A 15,094-nucleotide genomic window follows, 5' to 3' on the forward strand; every position below is an offset into this window, starting at 1 on the left:
AAAGAATATATATTTAGAAAGAACAGTCTCAACAATTTTATTGTTTAGATTCATAGGTGGATCCTATATTTTCAGTAGAACTTAGTCACTAAAATAGTTCAAGGATACCTTTTCAGACAACTCAGTGTAAGTAAAAAAATTATTTTGTAATATATGTCTTTAAGTTATAAAAGAACTTATTTGCATTTTTAAAAATTGCAAAGTATAAAGCAGATAGAATATACATATAAATTAATTAATGTATAATGTCATATTGGGAGCACTGCTGTTTCTATAAAACTACTGTCCCTCCCAATTATGAGAAATTTTGGTATAACTATTCTCATGCTGCCTCAAAATGGCTACCTCAAGATACAAAAACACTTTTTAAAAAAGTAAAAATAAAAGAAGACCTTTAGTTAAATCTTACAAATATCTGAGAAGTAAGAGTAACTGTTACCCTTGACTGTTTCCCCATTTTCCCATTTCTGAGATCTACCTCGTCATCACCTTACCAGGGATAAAGTGAGCTTGCCTGTTTTGTATAGTTTAACAAATGTTTACCGAACTCTTTTCTTTACGTGAGGTAACTCATTTAGTTTGAGGGGACAGACTTGATATAGGGGGTATGAGTATGGGTGGGGGTCTCCAGGAAGTTTCCTGTCTCCCTCCGTGATATTTATTCTCTGTCCAAGTTTTGGTGTTAATGCTAGTCCAGGGACTGAAGTGTGGAGGGACATGGGTATAGCGATGTATAACCTTACATGATTCTTAGTAATGAAGAAAAGAAATTGGAGACTTTGTTTTTTTTAAATATTAAAAGCAAATGAAGATAAGGAATTCTGTATTCTTTGGGTTGAAAATTATATTTTAAGCATGACACCAACATCCTATTGAGTGATAGTTTTGACCAATAAAACAAGTTAATAGAGAATTAACTGGGAAAATATTTTGAGCATATATGAAAGAGGGTTAATCCCAAAAAGCAAATCAAGAAGGAGAGCACTGATGGAAATAATTTTCCAAGGGATATATGCAGGTAACTGAAAAAGAAGAAATAAAGGTCTTTAAGGTTACTATATTCATTCCCTATAATTGTTATAACAAATTACCACAAACTTGATGGTTCAAACAATGCAAATTTATTCTCTCAGAGTTCTAGAGGTTATCAGTCTGAAATGCCTTTTTTTAAAAAAAAAGATTTTATTTATTTATTTGTCAGAGAGAGAGAGAGATTGAGAGAGAGAGAATGCGTGCAAGCATAAGCAGGGGGAGCAGCAGGCAGGAGGAGAAGCAGACACCCCACTGAGCAAGGAGCCTGATGTGGGACTTGATCTGAAGACCCTGGAATCATGACCTCAGCTGAAGGCAGTTGCTTAACTGACTGAGCCACCTAGGCATCCCCTGAAATGCTTTTCACTGAATCAAAACCAAGGTGTTGCCATGGTTGCTATACTCCCTTGAGAGACTCTAGAGGAGAATTCATTTTATTGCCTATTCCTAGCCTCTGTGGCTGCATTTCTTGTATTTCTTGGTTGGCTCATGATCCTTTCCTCCAACTTCAAAGCCAGCAGCATAGTATTTTCAGATTTCTCTGCTTCCACCATCACATCATCATCATTGTCATCTTCTTTTTTTTTTTTAAACAGCTTTTATTTTTATTTTTAAATTTATTTCAGAGAAAGAGACCATGAGGGGCAGGAGGTAATGGGGGGGGGCACAGGGAAAGGAAGAAAATCCCAAACAGCCTCCATGCTCAAAGTGAAGCCCCATGTGGGGCTCGATCTCGCCACCGAGAAGTCATGACTTGTGCTGAAACCAAGAGTTGGACGCTTAACCGACTGAGCCACCCAGGTGGCCCGGTCACAACGTCTTCTGGCTTCCGTGTCAAATATCTCTCTGCCTTTCTCTTTTAAGGATACTTGTGATTGCATTTAGAGCACACTCAAATAATCCAGGATAATCTCCCCATCTCAAGATCCTTAATTTTATTACACCTACAAAAATATCTTTTCTCACATAAGGTAACATTCATAAGTTTTAGGGATTAGGACTTGGATATCTTTGGGAACCGTTACTGAGTTTAACACAGCTAAAAATACCATGTATGGTGTAATGATACACACATACACACAATTGTTTAGTTTGGGATTGGTTATCTGAGCATGGTAGAATTATAGGGTATTTATAGTTTCAGAAAGGCCCCTTTTTCCTTTTTGCATTGTCTAAATTTTTATGGGATATGTTTTACTAATGACCAAAAAAAAAAAATTATTATCAGTTTGGGAAAGAGAATGTTTTTAAAAGACAGACTTTATTTTTTGAACAGTTTCAGATTTGCAGAAAGGTCAAGAGTTTCCCTCATTATTAATATCTAACATTAGTAGCATAATGTATTATAATGAATAAACCAATGTTATTATGTTATCACTAACTAAAGTGCATACTTTATTCAGATTTACTTAGTTTCTCCCTAATTGGTTGTGACGATCCTCAGACTTTTCTTTCCTTATGAAAGAAAAGATCTTGATAATTTTGAGGAGTGCTAGTCAGACACTTCATAGGATGCTCCACATTGGAATTTGTCTGGTGCTTTTCTCATGGTGAGACTGGTGTAGGGGTTTTGGGGAGAGAAAGACCACAGGGATAAAGTGCCATTATTATTATATCATTTCAAGAGTGCCTGCTGTCAACATGATTTATCACTATTGATGTTGACCTTGCTCACCTGGAACAACTATATAACTTATTTGGATGTGTGGTGTTTTGTTTGTGTCCTTAAAATGCATCATTATGATTCTGTCAGATTCATGTCCAATTGTCATAACTCTTCCAACATTCTCAAAGGATTCTGTTAGCCTTCATGAGATTCTGAGCATGGCTAAGTTAATTTTACATTGAAGATTCCTTAGAAACATGTAACTCACAATTTTAGGGATGTCTGAAATTACCTGGGTGGGTTACCTGTTCTAGTATCTCAAAGATTGTGTTCAAAATACAAGTTAGATCAATTATTTTCTTAGATATTGCACATTATTCACAAAAATATAGCTGGACTTAAAGTTTTTTTTTTTTTTTTTTTTTGATGTAGGAAAAAAGAATACTAGTTAAAAAGATATTCGGGGGGGCACCTGAGTGGCTCAGTGGGTTAATGCCTCTGCTTTCGGCTCAGGTCATGGTCTCAGGGTCCTGGGATTGAGTCCCACATCGGGCTCTCTGCTCAGCAGGAAGCCTGCTTCCTCCTCCTCTCTCTCTCTCTCTGCCTGCCTCTCTGCTTACTTGTGATCTCTGTCTGTCAAATAAATAAATAAAATCTTAAAAAAAAAAAGATATTCACGGGCTGCCTGGGTGGTTTAGGTGGTTAAATGTCCAATTTTTGGTTTCAACTCAGGTCATGATCTCATGGGTCGTGGGATCGAGCCCTATATCTGGCTCCCCGCTCAGCACAGAGCCTGAAAATTCTCTCTCTCTGCCCCTCTCCTACTCACATGCAAGCTCTCTCTCTTTCTCTCTCTTGAAACAAATAATTTTTTTAAAAAAAGATAAGAAGATGTTCATGTTGATAGGAAAGTGTAGGTGTGAAATACACTGTACTAATAATTTTGTAGTTGGGCTTGCCATTCCTTAAGAAACCTTGACCTTCGTAAGACCTATAGTACCTATCATAAAAACTATCATTTGCTGAGTATCTGGCTTTCTGTCTAAACCGAGAGCTCCAAGAAGCAGGGACCATGTGTGTTCTGCTCACTGCTATGTCCCCTGTGCCCAGCACAACTATATGACTGTCATTGCATATGCTAACTCTTTAGAGCACTTTTAAACATGGGTCACATGTGTGGGTAAATAATCATAACATAAAGCCGTGTGAAAAAGTACACAACATGTAAAACAATAGTAGTAAAGAAAACAGTTTTCTGTATATCTATATGGAGGAACAAGACTAGAGATAAGTATTGTAAAATATTAACACATTATCTCTGGGTTATGAGATTATGGCTGGGATTTTTTCTTCTTTGTTTTCCATTTTCCTTCAAGGAGTTTATTATTTTCTAATCAGGAAATGTTAGACTACATTACCTGGTACTTTTATAATCAGATACAATGGTGAGCCCCATTGTAAAAATGGTTCCATTCTAGTATGAGGAAGAGCACTTAGGGGAAGACAAGAAAGCTGCAAAGTCACTGACCATCTCTAAGCATACTTTTTTTTTTTTTTTTAAGTGTCATCAAAACCAGCTCAAATGTTGTTTATCTAATGTTAATTTTAAAGTGCCATTTAGAGCTATATGGGTCTGACATGTCATTTCTATATTTCACTTTGCTAATTTAGATTTAAATTTTGTGCATTTAACCTGTTAGATTAAAATCCTCAGAGAACTTTATTTTCCTATATTTTAGTGTTTTTAAGAAGTCTTGGGATATAGAAGTTAACTCTTACCTGGGAACATTTGCCTGCTCTTATGTTTTTCTTAAAATGAAAAAGGAGTCCTTTTATTCCTCAATTGGCGCTCTTTAGATAGAGATGAAACCTTGGATTAGATGAAAAAATCACTAAGAGACCCTGAAGAATTGATTAATCCAGGCCATTTGTGTTTGTCTTGCCTGTTTCCCTAGGATAATTAAATGGTGATGGATAGGAATTAGGCTGCAGCAGAGACTGGGGGAAAAAAATCTCCCGGCATCCCTTCCCGCAGAAGCGTCAGCCACGGCAGTGAGTGTAGCTGCCACTTTAACTGACATGTCTTAAATTCTGCTCTGGGAAGCTCTGGGAAGCTCTGGGATGCTGTCTGCAGCCTCGGCAACTTCTCTCCTTATGCCCTTTAATTGAGTCTCACTGGAGACCAAGACATAGAACAGAAACTGAGGATTTTTGTTGGCTTTAAACTGAGGACTGTCTTCTTCTTTTTGTTTGCCTTAAAAAATCTGGTAGAAGAGAGGGAAAGGCATCTCCACAGTGAGGCTAGACTCATTCCTCTAAAGTTACAGCTGCTCTAAATCTGTGAGTATGTGGCATTTTTAAAGCTGTTCCTGGGGGTCTGATTGCAGCGTTCTGTTTCGATCTGTGAGGATTTAATTTAAGGATGGCTGTGAAAATTTTAAAAATAGGAGTTAAATCTCACTGGAGACCTGCAGTTTTTGTTAATTGACATTGCCTTTATTAAAGGCTTCATGTCAAGCTGGTCAGGGCTCTCCCCCAATCCTCCCCCCCCACCTCCCCCCTTTTGGGCTTCCTGAGGGTGAGTGCTGAGACTGGAGAAAACACTGCGTCTTGCGGCTGCAGAGGACGTGGTCTTCTCGGGATGCCATGGCTGGCTTAGTGCTGCTGCAAGGTGTGCATGGGACGGCAGAACAATGGAAGGCTGATGATGGTTCGTTGTGGATTCACTGTACATCTTATGGCCTTTGCTGGCTTCATTATAGGGTGTTGTTTTGTTAGGGTGATTAAAACCTTAAGGAAAGATTAAGTACACTTGGCATGCGCTCAGAATAGCGGGGGTTGATAGTCCTAGACTTTACCTCTCACTGTGAACCCCTGTGTTGGCTTCTCTCCGTGTCTCTCTGGCAGGTGACGGGGGTGGGAATTACTAAAAAGTGACCTTTGCATGACCACCCCTTTTCTAATTGTGCGTTTGAATTGGTGCCATTTTTTTCTGATGACGTAGATTCTTTAGCCTTAACATCTGTCCTTAGTCACTGTGCCCCACTTTCCCCCTTTGGAATTCACTGGAGGCTGGAACTGTATCCTTGCTGAAATATTATGGAATCAATTTTGAACATTTTGTGAAGGTAGAGGTTAAGTTTTGGTTCCCATCAAAACCCCCGTTATGTTCTTGATTTGTCCTTGTTAAATGAAAAGTCTTATGATTTCAATGATTCATATCATTGGGTTACTGATCTCATTCTTTTATCTTAAAAATCACATTAGCTAGGGGCGCCTGGGTGGCTCAATGGGTTAAGCCGCTGCCTTCGGCTCGGGTCATGATCTCAGGGTCCTGGGATCGAGTCCCACATCGGGCTCTCTGCTCGGCAGGGAGCCTGCTTCCCTCTCTCTCTCTGCCTGCCTCTCCATCTACTTGTGATTTCTCTCTGTCAAATAAATACATAAAATCTTTAAAAAAAAAAATCACATTAGCTAAAGCAATTCCTAAAAGTTGATTTGTTCAGAGATCAGTAGTCAAAATACTTTTAAATGGCAACTGCTAACACTCACCTTCGTAGGTATAGAATATATTTGACTGAGGGGGGCATACTACATGAGCTTTGTGGGTATCAGTTTTTGGTTGATTTCCTGCAGTGTGACGGAAATCAAGGATTTTAAAAAAGAAACTACCCCCCAGAGATCAAACATATGCTGTTTTTATTTTTAAACATTTCCTTTGACCTAAATGTAGCAACTTCGAATTTAATTAGGGAGGATTCCTAAAAATAGGAAATTCTGCCTTACCTAGACTTATAAGGAACTTAGGTGTATTAATCATTCATTCATTAAATAGACGTTTATATTTGTTGCAAAGGTCTTGCCAGGCCCTGGGGTTATGATATGGAACAAGATATATGTGCCCTCATGGAGCAGATATTTTTAGCAGGTGAGGGGAGCATTTAAAAAGTACTTCATTATTTCATTACAACTGTGGTCATTTTTCAACTGTAGAAGTCTAGATGGTTTATGGCCAGGCATATATACAGGGCATACAGATCCTTGCAACTCCTTTTGTCCCAGATCTTCTGAAGCGACAGATCCTTGGTATACTTGAGCTGGAAAAAGATTATGAAAATAATTTGATTAGTTCAACAAGTATACGATAAGCATTGTAGTAAGTGTAGGTTTCATATCACTAAATAAGAAATGGTCCCTGCTTTGGGGGAGTTTACAGTTAAGTGCAGTGAGAGGGGAAGGGGAATCGGTTACGTTAGTATATTTTAATATCTTACTGTTTCATTAATCTCATACATATTTATTGAGTGTCTGCTGTGATGTTGGGCATGGTTGTGGGAACTGTGCTAGGCACCGGGGATGGGGTGGAGAATATGGCAAAGACACCCTGCTGGCTGGAAACTCCCTAAAGGCCACAGTGGAGAAATGCTAGGGTGCCATGGAGAATACACAGGATGGGGTCAAGGACTTCCCTATCATTTACTGAGCATCTGCAGTGGGCCAGCCACTAGTTGGTTTCTGCATACATTAACTTCCCTTCAACCCTACAAAAGACGTAGCTATCTCTGTTGTAACAAGCAGCTACCCCAAGGTACAGAGAGGTGAAATTGCTGGGTCACATAGGAAGTAAGTGGAGGAATTAGAACTCGATTCCAGGTGTGACTTGATTTCCAGTCTCTGCCCCTTCTGGTGGTCACCAGTGACCCGAGTTCTAGAGGGAGATCAGCGTTTATTACAGGCTTCCCTGTGACTGTGGGCAACTAAGTTTAAGAACCCTTCTTCTACTACTCCCTCAGTTTATAGACAGGTAGGGAGTGAGTACAGGGGTCACACAAGTTAAAATGGGGCCAGTAAACCAGAGTTCCTAGCTGCTGTTTATTTCATTGGAGTGTGTTAGAAGATACTAAGAAACCAAAAGCAGAATTAAAAGCAAAGAACAGACCAAAACCAATCATCCAAGTAAAACAAAACAAAGCAAAAAATAACAGCAAGAGCCTGAACTTGTAAAGGTGTTTGGCTGGCCTTGATTTTGAGGAAGAGTCCCTGGCAGCCTGACCTGCCTTCCCTCACAGCCCAGATTCAGAGGTCTGTCTGTGCTGCCTTCGTTGCTTGGAGTGAACAGTTAACTTTTTTTTTTTTTTTAAGATTTTATTTATTTATTTGACAGAGAGCAAGAGAGGGAACACAAGCAGGGGGAATGAGAGAGGAGAAGCAGGCTTCCCGCTGAGCAGGGAGCCCGATGTAGGGCTCGATCCCAGAACCCTAGGATCATGACCTGAGCTGAAGGCAGACGCTTAACGACTGAGACACCCAGGCTCTCCCCCTTTTTTTTAAACAGAAGAAAATATCTTGGGTTATTAATAGCCATTCAGGCACTTAGAATTTGTTGGAGAATACAGAGAAGAAACTCTGTAGTTAGTCTAAAAAAAAAAAAAAAAAAAAAGGACACTGTCATTGGGATATAGTGGGATAAATGCAGAGGTGTGGAGAAGGTCAGGGCTCTGTGGGAGCAAAGATGAAGGGTGACTAACCCAACCTGGGGTGATGGGGAGGAATCTGGGCAGAGGCTGACCTGAGAAGGCTTTCTGAAAGAGGCGATGTCTGAACTGGGGCAGACACCGGACAAGATCGATCAGTTATAGCAGGAGGGTTTATTAAGTCAAAGTCCTAAGATAGGAGAGACCATTGTAGGAGAAGCCAGACTTTCTCCTCTACTGTCCTAAATGTATTTCTCGGCCCCGCAAATTAAATGACAAAAGAGGAGCAGGAGGAAAAAAGAAAAGTTTAACTGCATACACACACCAAAAAATGTACCTCAAGGAGGTGGTTAGAATTTGGGGCTTATATACTTTTTTTTTTTTTTTTTTAAAGAGGCAGAGGGAGAATCTTTTTTTTTTTTTTTTTAAGATTTTATTTATTTGACAGAGATCACAAGTGGACAGAGAGGCAAGCAGAGAGAGAGGAGGAAGCAGGCTCCCTGCTGAGCAGAGAGCCCTATGTGGGACTCGATCCCAGGACCCTGAGATCATGACCTGAGCCGAAGGCAGCAGCTTAACCCACTGAGCCACCCAGGCGTCCCCAGAGGGAGAATTTTTTTTTTTTTTTAAGATTTTATTTACTTATTTGACAGAGAGATATCACAAGTAGACAGAGAGGCAGGCAGAGAGAGAGAGGAGGAAGCAGGCTCCCTGCTGAGCAGAGAGCCCGATGCAGGACTCGATCCCAGTACCCTGAGATCATGACCCGAGCCGAAGGCAGTGGCCTAACCCACTGAGCCACCCAGGAGCCCGGGGGAGAATTTTTTTTTTTTTTTCCAATTTATTTCCGGGGGAGAATCTTAATCAGGCTCCATACCCCACACAGGTATGACGCAGGGCTCCATCTCAAAATCCTGAGATCATGACCTGAGCCAAAATTAAGAGTTGCCTGCTTAACTGATGGAGCCACCCAAAGGCCCCACTTATGTACTATCTTGAGGAGGTACAGTGAAGTGTGGAGAAGAGTCTAGGCCAAGGAAGGGGTTTTGGGTTTCTGGATGAGCATTAAATTGTAGGAAGATGACTAGGAAATGTGTGGTAAGTAAGGATTGTTGAGTTAGGTTTGTTGTGTAGGTAAGAGTCCTCTAAGGTGGTAAGATTTATCCCTGAGGTAATTCTCTTTCTGGTGCGGGAAAGGGAAACACCTTTACAAAAGGAAATTTATACCCTGCTTTTTGGCCAGGATGGGGAGGATGAGAGCTAATTGCTTCAGCTCAAAACAGTCTTTATGTCTGAGTGACACATTTCAGGGTGACATACTCTGATCCCCTTCACCATGTTCTCTTCAGGATTTATCAAGAAGCTTGGGAGTCCTGCTGTTCTAGTGTGGATAGGCTGGTCAGAGGAAGACAGATGCCAAGGGCATCTTGCCAAGGAGCTGTGGCAAGGGCGGTGCCAGACCACTGAATTACATGGACTTGTGTTTAGATAGGATGACCTGGACACAGTGTGGAGACTGGCCTGAGGGGTGGGAAAGAGTGTGCTTCAATCCTATATGATTCTTTCTCTTGGTTCTAATACTCTGCCAAAAGTTATTGATAATTTAGGGCTTAATGGACTTTATGGCATAGACTGAGTATTTAATATATATGTGTATATATGTACCTATGTATGTATATATGTAGATACACACAAAGAAATAAATATCAATCATTGTTTGTATAGCAAATACGTTTGATTTCCAGCACAGAGACAGACTTCTCATTTGATTAGTAAAAAGCTTGAGGCCTGCCATGAAGTAGGGGATTTTGAGGCTCTCAGGTTTCCTTTTTTGGTCTGTCATCCACTTAAGATTTTCATATCTTAGTGGGGAAGAAATGAACTAGAATCTTTTTAAAATGTCTGCTTCAGTCCTAGTACCCATGGTGAGTCTGTCTTTGTATTTTCAATGCAAACTATGCTGACTGCTTCCGCCGATTTTATAGATGAGGAAGATGAAGTGACCCTTGAAAAGCTGTTGTACTGTGTCCCTTAGCCATAGATTGATTGGGGTATAGACAGCCCTCTCCTCATTTTATTTATTTATGTATTTATTAAAGCCACAGTGTACTCCTGGATACATGTGTCATGAAAAATGATTTTTTTTTTTTTTTTGGTGCCTTATACCCAGAGATCTTCCTAACATTTTGCACTTGCTTTCCACTTAAAAAAAAAAAAAAAAGTACTTATTTACTAGAAAAAGAGAGCGAGGGAGCAAGAGCGGGGAAGGGGGGAAGCAGAGGGAGAAGGATAAGCAGACTCCATGAGAGCATGAAATCCCCCTGTGGGGCTTGATTTCATGATCTGAGCTGAAATCAGGAATCCGACGCTCAGCCGGCTGAGCCACCCTGGCCCCCGTGCTTTCCACTTTTTAACACCACATTTACACTTACGTCTTTGGTTCATTTTTAAACTAATCTCTACATTCAGTGTGGGGCTTAAACTCACAACCCTGAGATCAAGAATCCCACGCTCCACTGACTGAGCCAGCCAGGGCACCCCCGGCTCATTTTAGAAAGGGCAGACTGCATATATGGGCAGATTATGTGGGTATGGGTTTTGATAGGAATTTCATGCGTGGTTTACTTTTCTTTTGATATTTCATTAGTCCACAGGTGTGGAAAGTCTTTAGTGACCATTCAAGTAGTATGAACAGATTTCTTTCATGATTGTTTTTGTATTAGTGGGTTATAGAATATCTTATTTCAAGTCCTTATAGAGGACTATGTTTTAGAAAGCAGGGAAGTATGGGAACAAGACTCAAATTTCTCTTGTGTTTGGAATTATATAGTCATTATCTTTTGGGGCACTGGGTGGGGCAGAATTTGAACCTTCCTGTGATCCAGCAAACCAAGTCCTAATATGTAGCATTTATGTGGCATCACCCCTCCTTAATATTAGTTTTGGTGTTTCTTCTTCTTCTTCTTTTTTTAAAGCAGTAGCATCCCTATATACAAAAACCATTTTGTGTGCCTGCTTGATATCACAGGCTGACTATACACCACACACTATGAAAACAGCCACACATTAAAGAGCTAGAGAAAATTAAACTTTAATTACGTGAGTACGTATATGCTTCCCCTTCCGGCTTGTTTTTGTCCTACCTAATATTTACTGAAATTTACTTGTTTGTAAATGGAGGACTCCCGTGATAATACACACATGGGTACTTCCCATCTACATGCCTGATATAAAATGTAAGGTATTCAGAATGTACTTGGCACAAGGGTGCTAATACAGAATTAATGCAAATGTCATGTGTTCCCCGCAAAATTCATTGAGCATCACTGTGCTAAGACAGAGAATTCCTCATCCTCTACCTTCCACAGCTGAAAGTAAAGCCATAATCACTCTGATGAGTTTTAAATTCTGATCAAGGAACCCAGGGGAGAAAAACATTACCGAGCCTGAAAAAAGCAATGACTTCAGGTAGCCTTTATTTTTTTTCTCTCCTTCATGGGCTGGAAGCCAAATGAAAGGAAAACTTTTTTCTAGCATTGCTTTTTAAAAATTTCTCTATTGGCTACTCTTTGTTATATGTAGTTTGTAACGTTTGAGAAGAAATGATATCCCCCATCCCTCCCGCCCCCCCATCCCACCCCCCACAGAAATCCTGTGTTTACTCTGCGTCTTGAAAATACCTGCATTTCTCCTTTTGAGGGACAAACTGAAACTGGCCAAGTGCTGCCTAAGGAGCCTCAGCCACCCAGCTCCCGAATAGCGGGAGCGCCCCGTAGGAATGCCTAGGAATGCTGTGGTCTGGCTAATGGGAAGTTCTTAGCCCTAATCACTTAACTCTTCTAACAACATCAGCTCCGCATGTATGTGGTATTCAGCCTAAAAAGTGATTTTACAAAATGGAGTGCGTTTCTTCCTTATAACTTCTGTGTAAGGTCCATGGGGCAGGTGTTAACCCTCCTCTGGCTCTTTGTCTCCATGTATGGATTTTTGTTTGTTTGTTTGTTTGCTTGCTTGTTTTCCCTCCCAGTTTCTTTTTATTGTGGTAAGATACACCTAACATAAACTCTGCTGTCTTCACCACTTCTCAGTGTCCGGTCCAGTGGCGTTCAGCACATTCCCACCGTGTGCCGCCGTCACCGCGGTCTGCTCCAGAGCTCTCATCAGGGAAAGCAGAACTCCATACTCATTAGACAAGAACCCCCACTGCCCCCTCTTCCCCAGCCCCTGGCCACCACCTCTCTGCTTTCTGTGATTTTGTAATCCTCCTCTGTTTTTGCACACGAGGACCCTGAGATCCCTAGCCGCGGACGAACTGCCTTGGTGTGTCTCTGTTTGCAAGTGAGTGGCACACCTGGGACAGGGGTCCGGGCTCAGCCTTGCATCCCCGCACGCTTTCGGCAACATCACACCGCAGGTGGGACAGTGAGAGAGGGTGATTGGTAGACTGGGTAACAGCTTTCTGTTAGAAATAAGAAAACCCTCCAATAGTGAAGGGATTTTTTTTTTTTTTTTAATTAAAAAACTAGCAAAACGAAATAGGAGCTGCCTATGTATCTCTTGCCAATCTGACTTTCTGTTGTTTGTTTGAAGTACTGTGAAGGAGTACAGCCTGCTTTGCTTCAGAAAAGAATTGAAAAGATAGTCTCTGGTTTTAGTTTCCAGCTCTGTCTGATTTGCTCTGTGTGCCGGTAAGAGAAATAGCATCTGTTTGGGCAGTTTCTTTTTTTTTTTTTTTTTCCTGAAGAAACAGTAAGTCCTGGGGTCCATTTACTGGGGTCCATTTTCTTAGTGAGGAAAGTCTGAGGCATGCTTTCTAGTTTACATGAAAATGAACTTCTGTTCTTTTGCAACTGTTCTCACTTTGCTCTGGAACTCTCATCCCCCATGCCGGTAGAAGAAAACATTAAGTTGTTAATAAAAGATCCCATCATCTGTTCACATTTCAAATAGTCTCTTTTAGAGTGACTCAGATTTTCTCGAGGGGAATGGGAGAGGTAAGTGCCCAGTCAAGTAAAAATTTAAACTTTGCATCAGGCCTATGATCTTCTTTCTCAAAGGCTCCCCCTGGCCCTCTTTCCCAAAAGTACCTCGGTGTTGGAAGAAGTTCCATGGAGATAGAACCTTACCCTGGGAATTGCTCTCTGGTTGACAGCCCCACCCACTTTTTCTTGATTAACCTGTGTTGTCACTGTCTCTGCCACCAAAGCACCTGTGATGGCTGGATCTGTTGGTATGCTCATGACCCCAAGGACTTGGCATTCCACACTGGCTTTGGCTGGTCCATGGGGGCCTGAGGTCCATGGCCACTCTCATTTGCCCTTTGCTCCAGGGTCATCCAAGTTGTCTTTTAAAAACACCTTATTTAAAAGCAAACAAACAAACAAACAAACAAAAAACAAAAAACACCTTATTTTGCAATAATTTCAATCTGAGCACAAGAGTATGAGAATAAGAGTATTTGTATATCCCTAATCCATTTTTAACACTTTGCCACATTTGTTCTATTGTTCTTTCTCTGTAAGCACATCATTTTATGTCTTTCTGAGTCATTTGGGAATAGGATCCAGTCCAGAGAAGGTAGTCTAGGAAGGGGCATTGAGATCTACCTCAAGTGAGCAAGGGAGGGAATGTTTGTTCTTTCCTTTTTTCTGCTTTCTTCCAACTTTCCTTTTTCCTGAGTTAAACTTCTCCACTCTCTTAAACTCTTCCTTCTACTGAACTGGCTTTGAGGCCTTTCTGTCCCTGTTTCTTGGCTCCTAGTTGCATTTCCAGTTGTTGGTGCTCTTGGAACAGTGTGTTCTTGGGAGGTGTGTTGACAGGTGTGTTGTTGGGAGCAGATGGGCATACTGCTGACTTCCATGCGCTCCTGTGTCTGTTTATTCAAGAAGTCAGGCTTTCCACTTGCATGGCAGGTCTGCCTGGGGACAGTTGGCAGACAGCTTGTTGACATGTATGCAAGCTTTTGGTTGGACTTTTTTTTTAAAAAATTAATTATTTGAGAGAGAGAGAGAGAGAGAACACAGTCACACTAGGTAGTAGGGGAGGAGCAAAGGGAGAGGGAGAGAGAATCCTTAAGCAGATTCCCTGCTGAGCACAGAGCCCCTACACAGCCTTGATCCCAGGACCTGAGATGATGACCCAAGCCAAAATCAGAAGTTGGATGCTCAACCAACTGAGCCATACAGGTGCCCCTAGCTGGACTTTTTCTTCTTCTTCTTCTTCTTTTTTTTTTTTTTTTTGGTAAGATTTTGTTTATTTATTTGACAGGGATAGCGAGAGCAAGCAGGGAGAGCAGCAGGCAGAGGGAGAGGGAGAAACAGGCTTCCTCACTGAGCAGGGAGCCTAGTGCAGGACTCGATCCCAGGACCCTAGGATCTTGACCTGAGCTGAAGGCAGACGTTTAACTGACTGAGACACTAGGCACCCCTTCTGGATGGACTCTTGATCCAAAGTTAGGAACTTATAAGCAGGATTAAAAAAAAAAAAATGTGACTTGTGGCTCAGTCATGATTCTAGGGTCCTGGGATTGGGTTCCCTGCTCAGAGGGGAGTCTGTGTCTCCCTCTTTCCCTGCCCCTTTCTCTAGATCATGCTCTCTCTCTCTCAAATAAATAAAATATTTTAAAAAATGTGACTTAGCAACATGGTGGTTAAAAAGTTGTAAGTAATTTAAAATCTATAATGTATTCTCTAGTATCATCTTTGAGATCATGAACTGTATGACTTTATGTATCTGACACATGATATAGGGCCTTCAGTGTGGTGCTCCTAGATGTTTGTGAGGGAAAACTAAACTTTAATTTACTAAATTTAACCCTTTCATTTAGTGCATTACTTTTTTAGATGGTGGTCCATTCCCTGCTACCTTTTCCACCTTTATTTTTGCAGAGTTGGTTACCATGTTTTGTATCTTCTAGCCCAGTTTCTAATAAAAATGTAAGAGGAGGGTAAAAGGAAATACCTTTCCAGTAACTCCATCTTTA

General features: G+C 41.0%; 1 protein-coding gene across 2 annotated transcripts in view; it reads left to right on the forward strand.

Moving 5' to 3' along the window:
• The window catches only part of TTC39B (tetratricopeptide repeat domain 39B), a 129,132-nt gene that overhangs the window by 51,245 nt on the left and 62,793 nt on the right, over nucleotides 1–15,094 (forward strand). The window contains exon 1 of one of the 2 annotated variants that reach the window (XM_044265633.1): nucleotides 4,878–4,978. The exons of the other annotated variant lie outside the window; for it this stretch is intronic. The gene's annotated coding sequence lies outside the window, so the exon portion shown is untranslated. Of the gene's footprint in view, nucleotides 1–4,877; nucleotides 4,979–15,094 lie in introns of those variants that run through there. 2 annotated transcript variants of the gene reach the window in all.

The sequence above is a fragment of the Neovison vison genome, chromosome 9 (genome assembly GCF_020171115.1).
Source record: "Neovison vison isolate M4711 chromosome 9, ASM_NN_V1, whole genome shotgun sequence".
NCBI lineage: Eukaryota > Metazoa > Chordata > Mammalia > Carnivora > Mustelidae > Neogale > Neogale vison.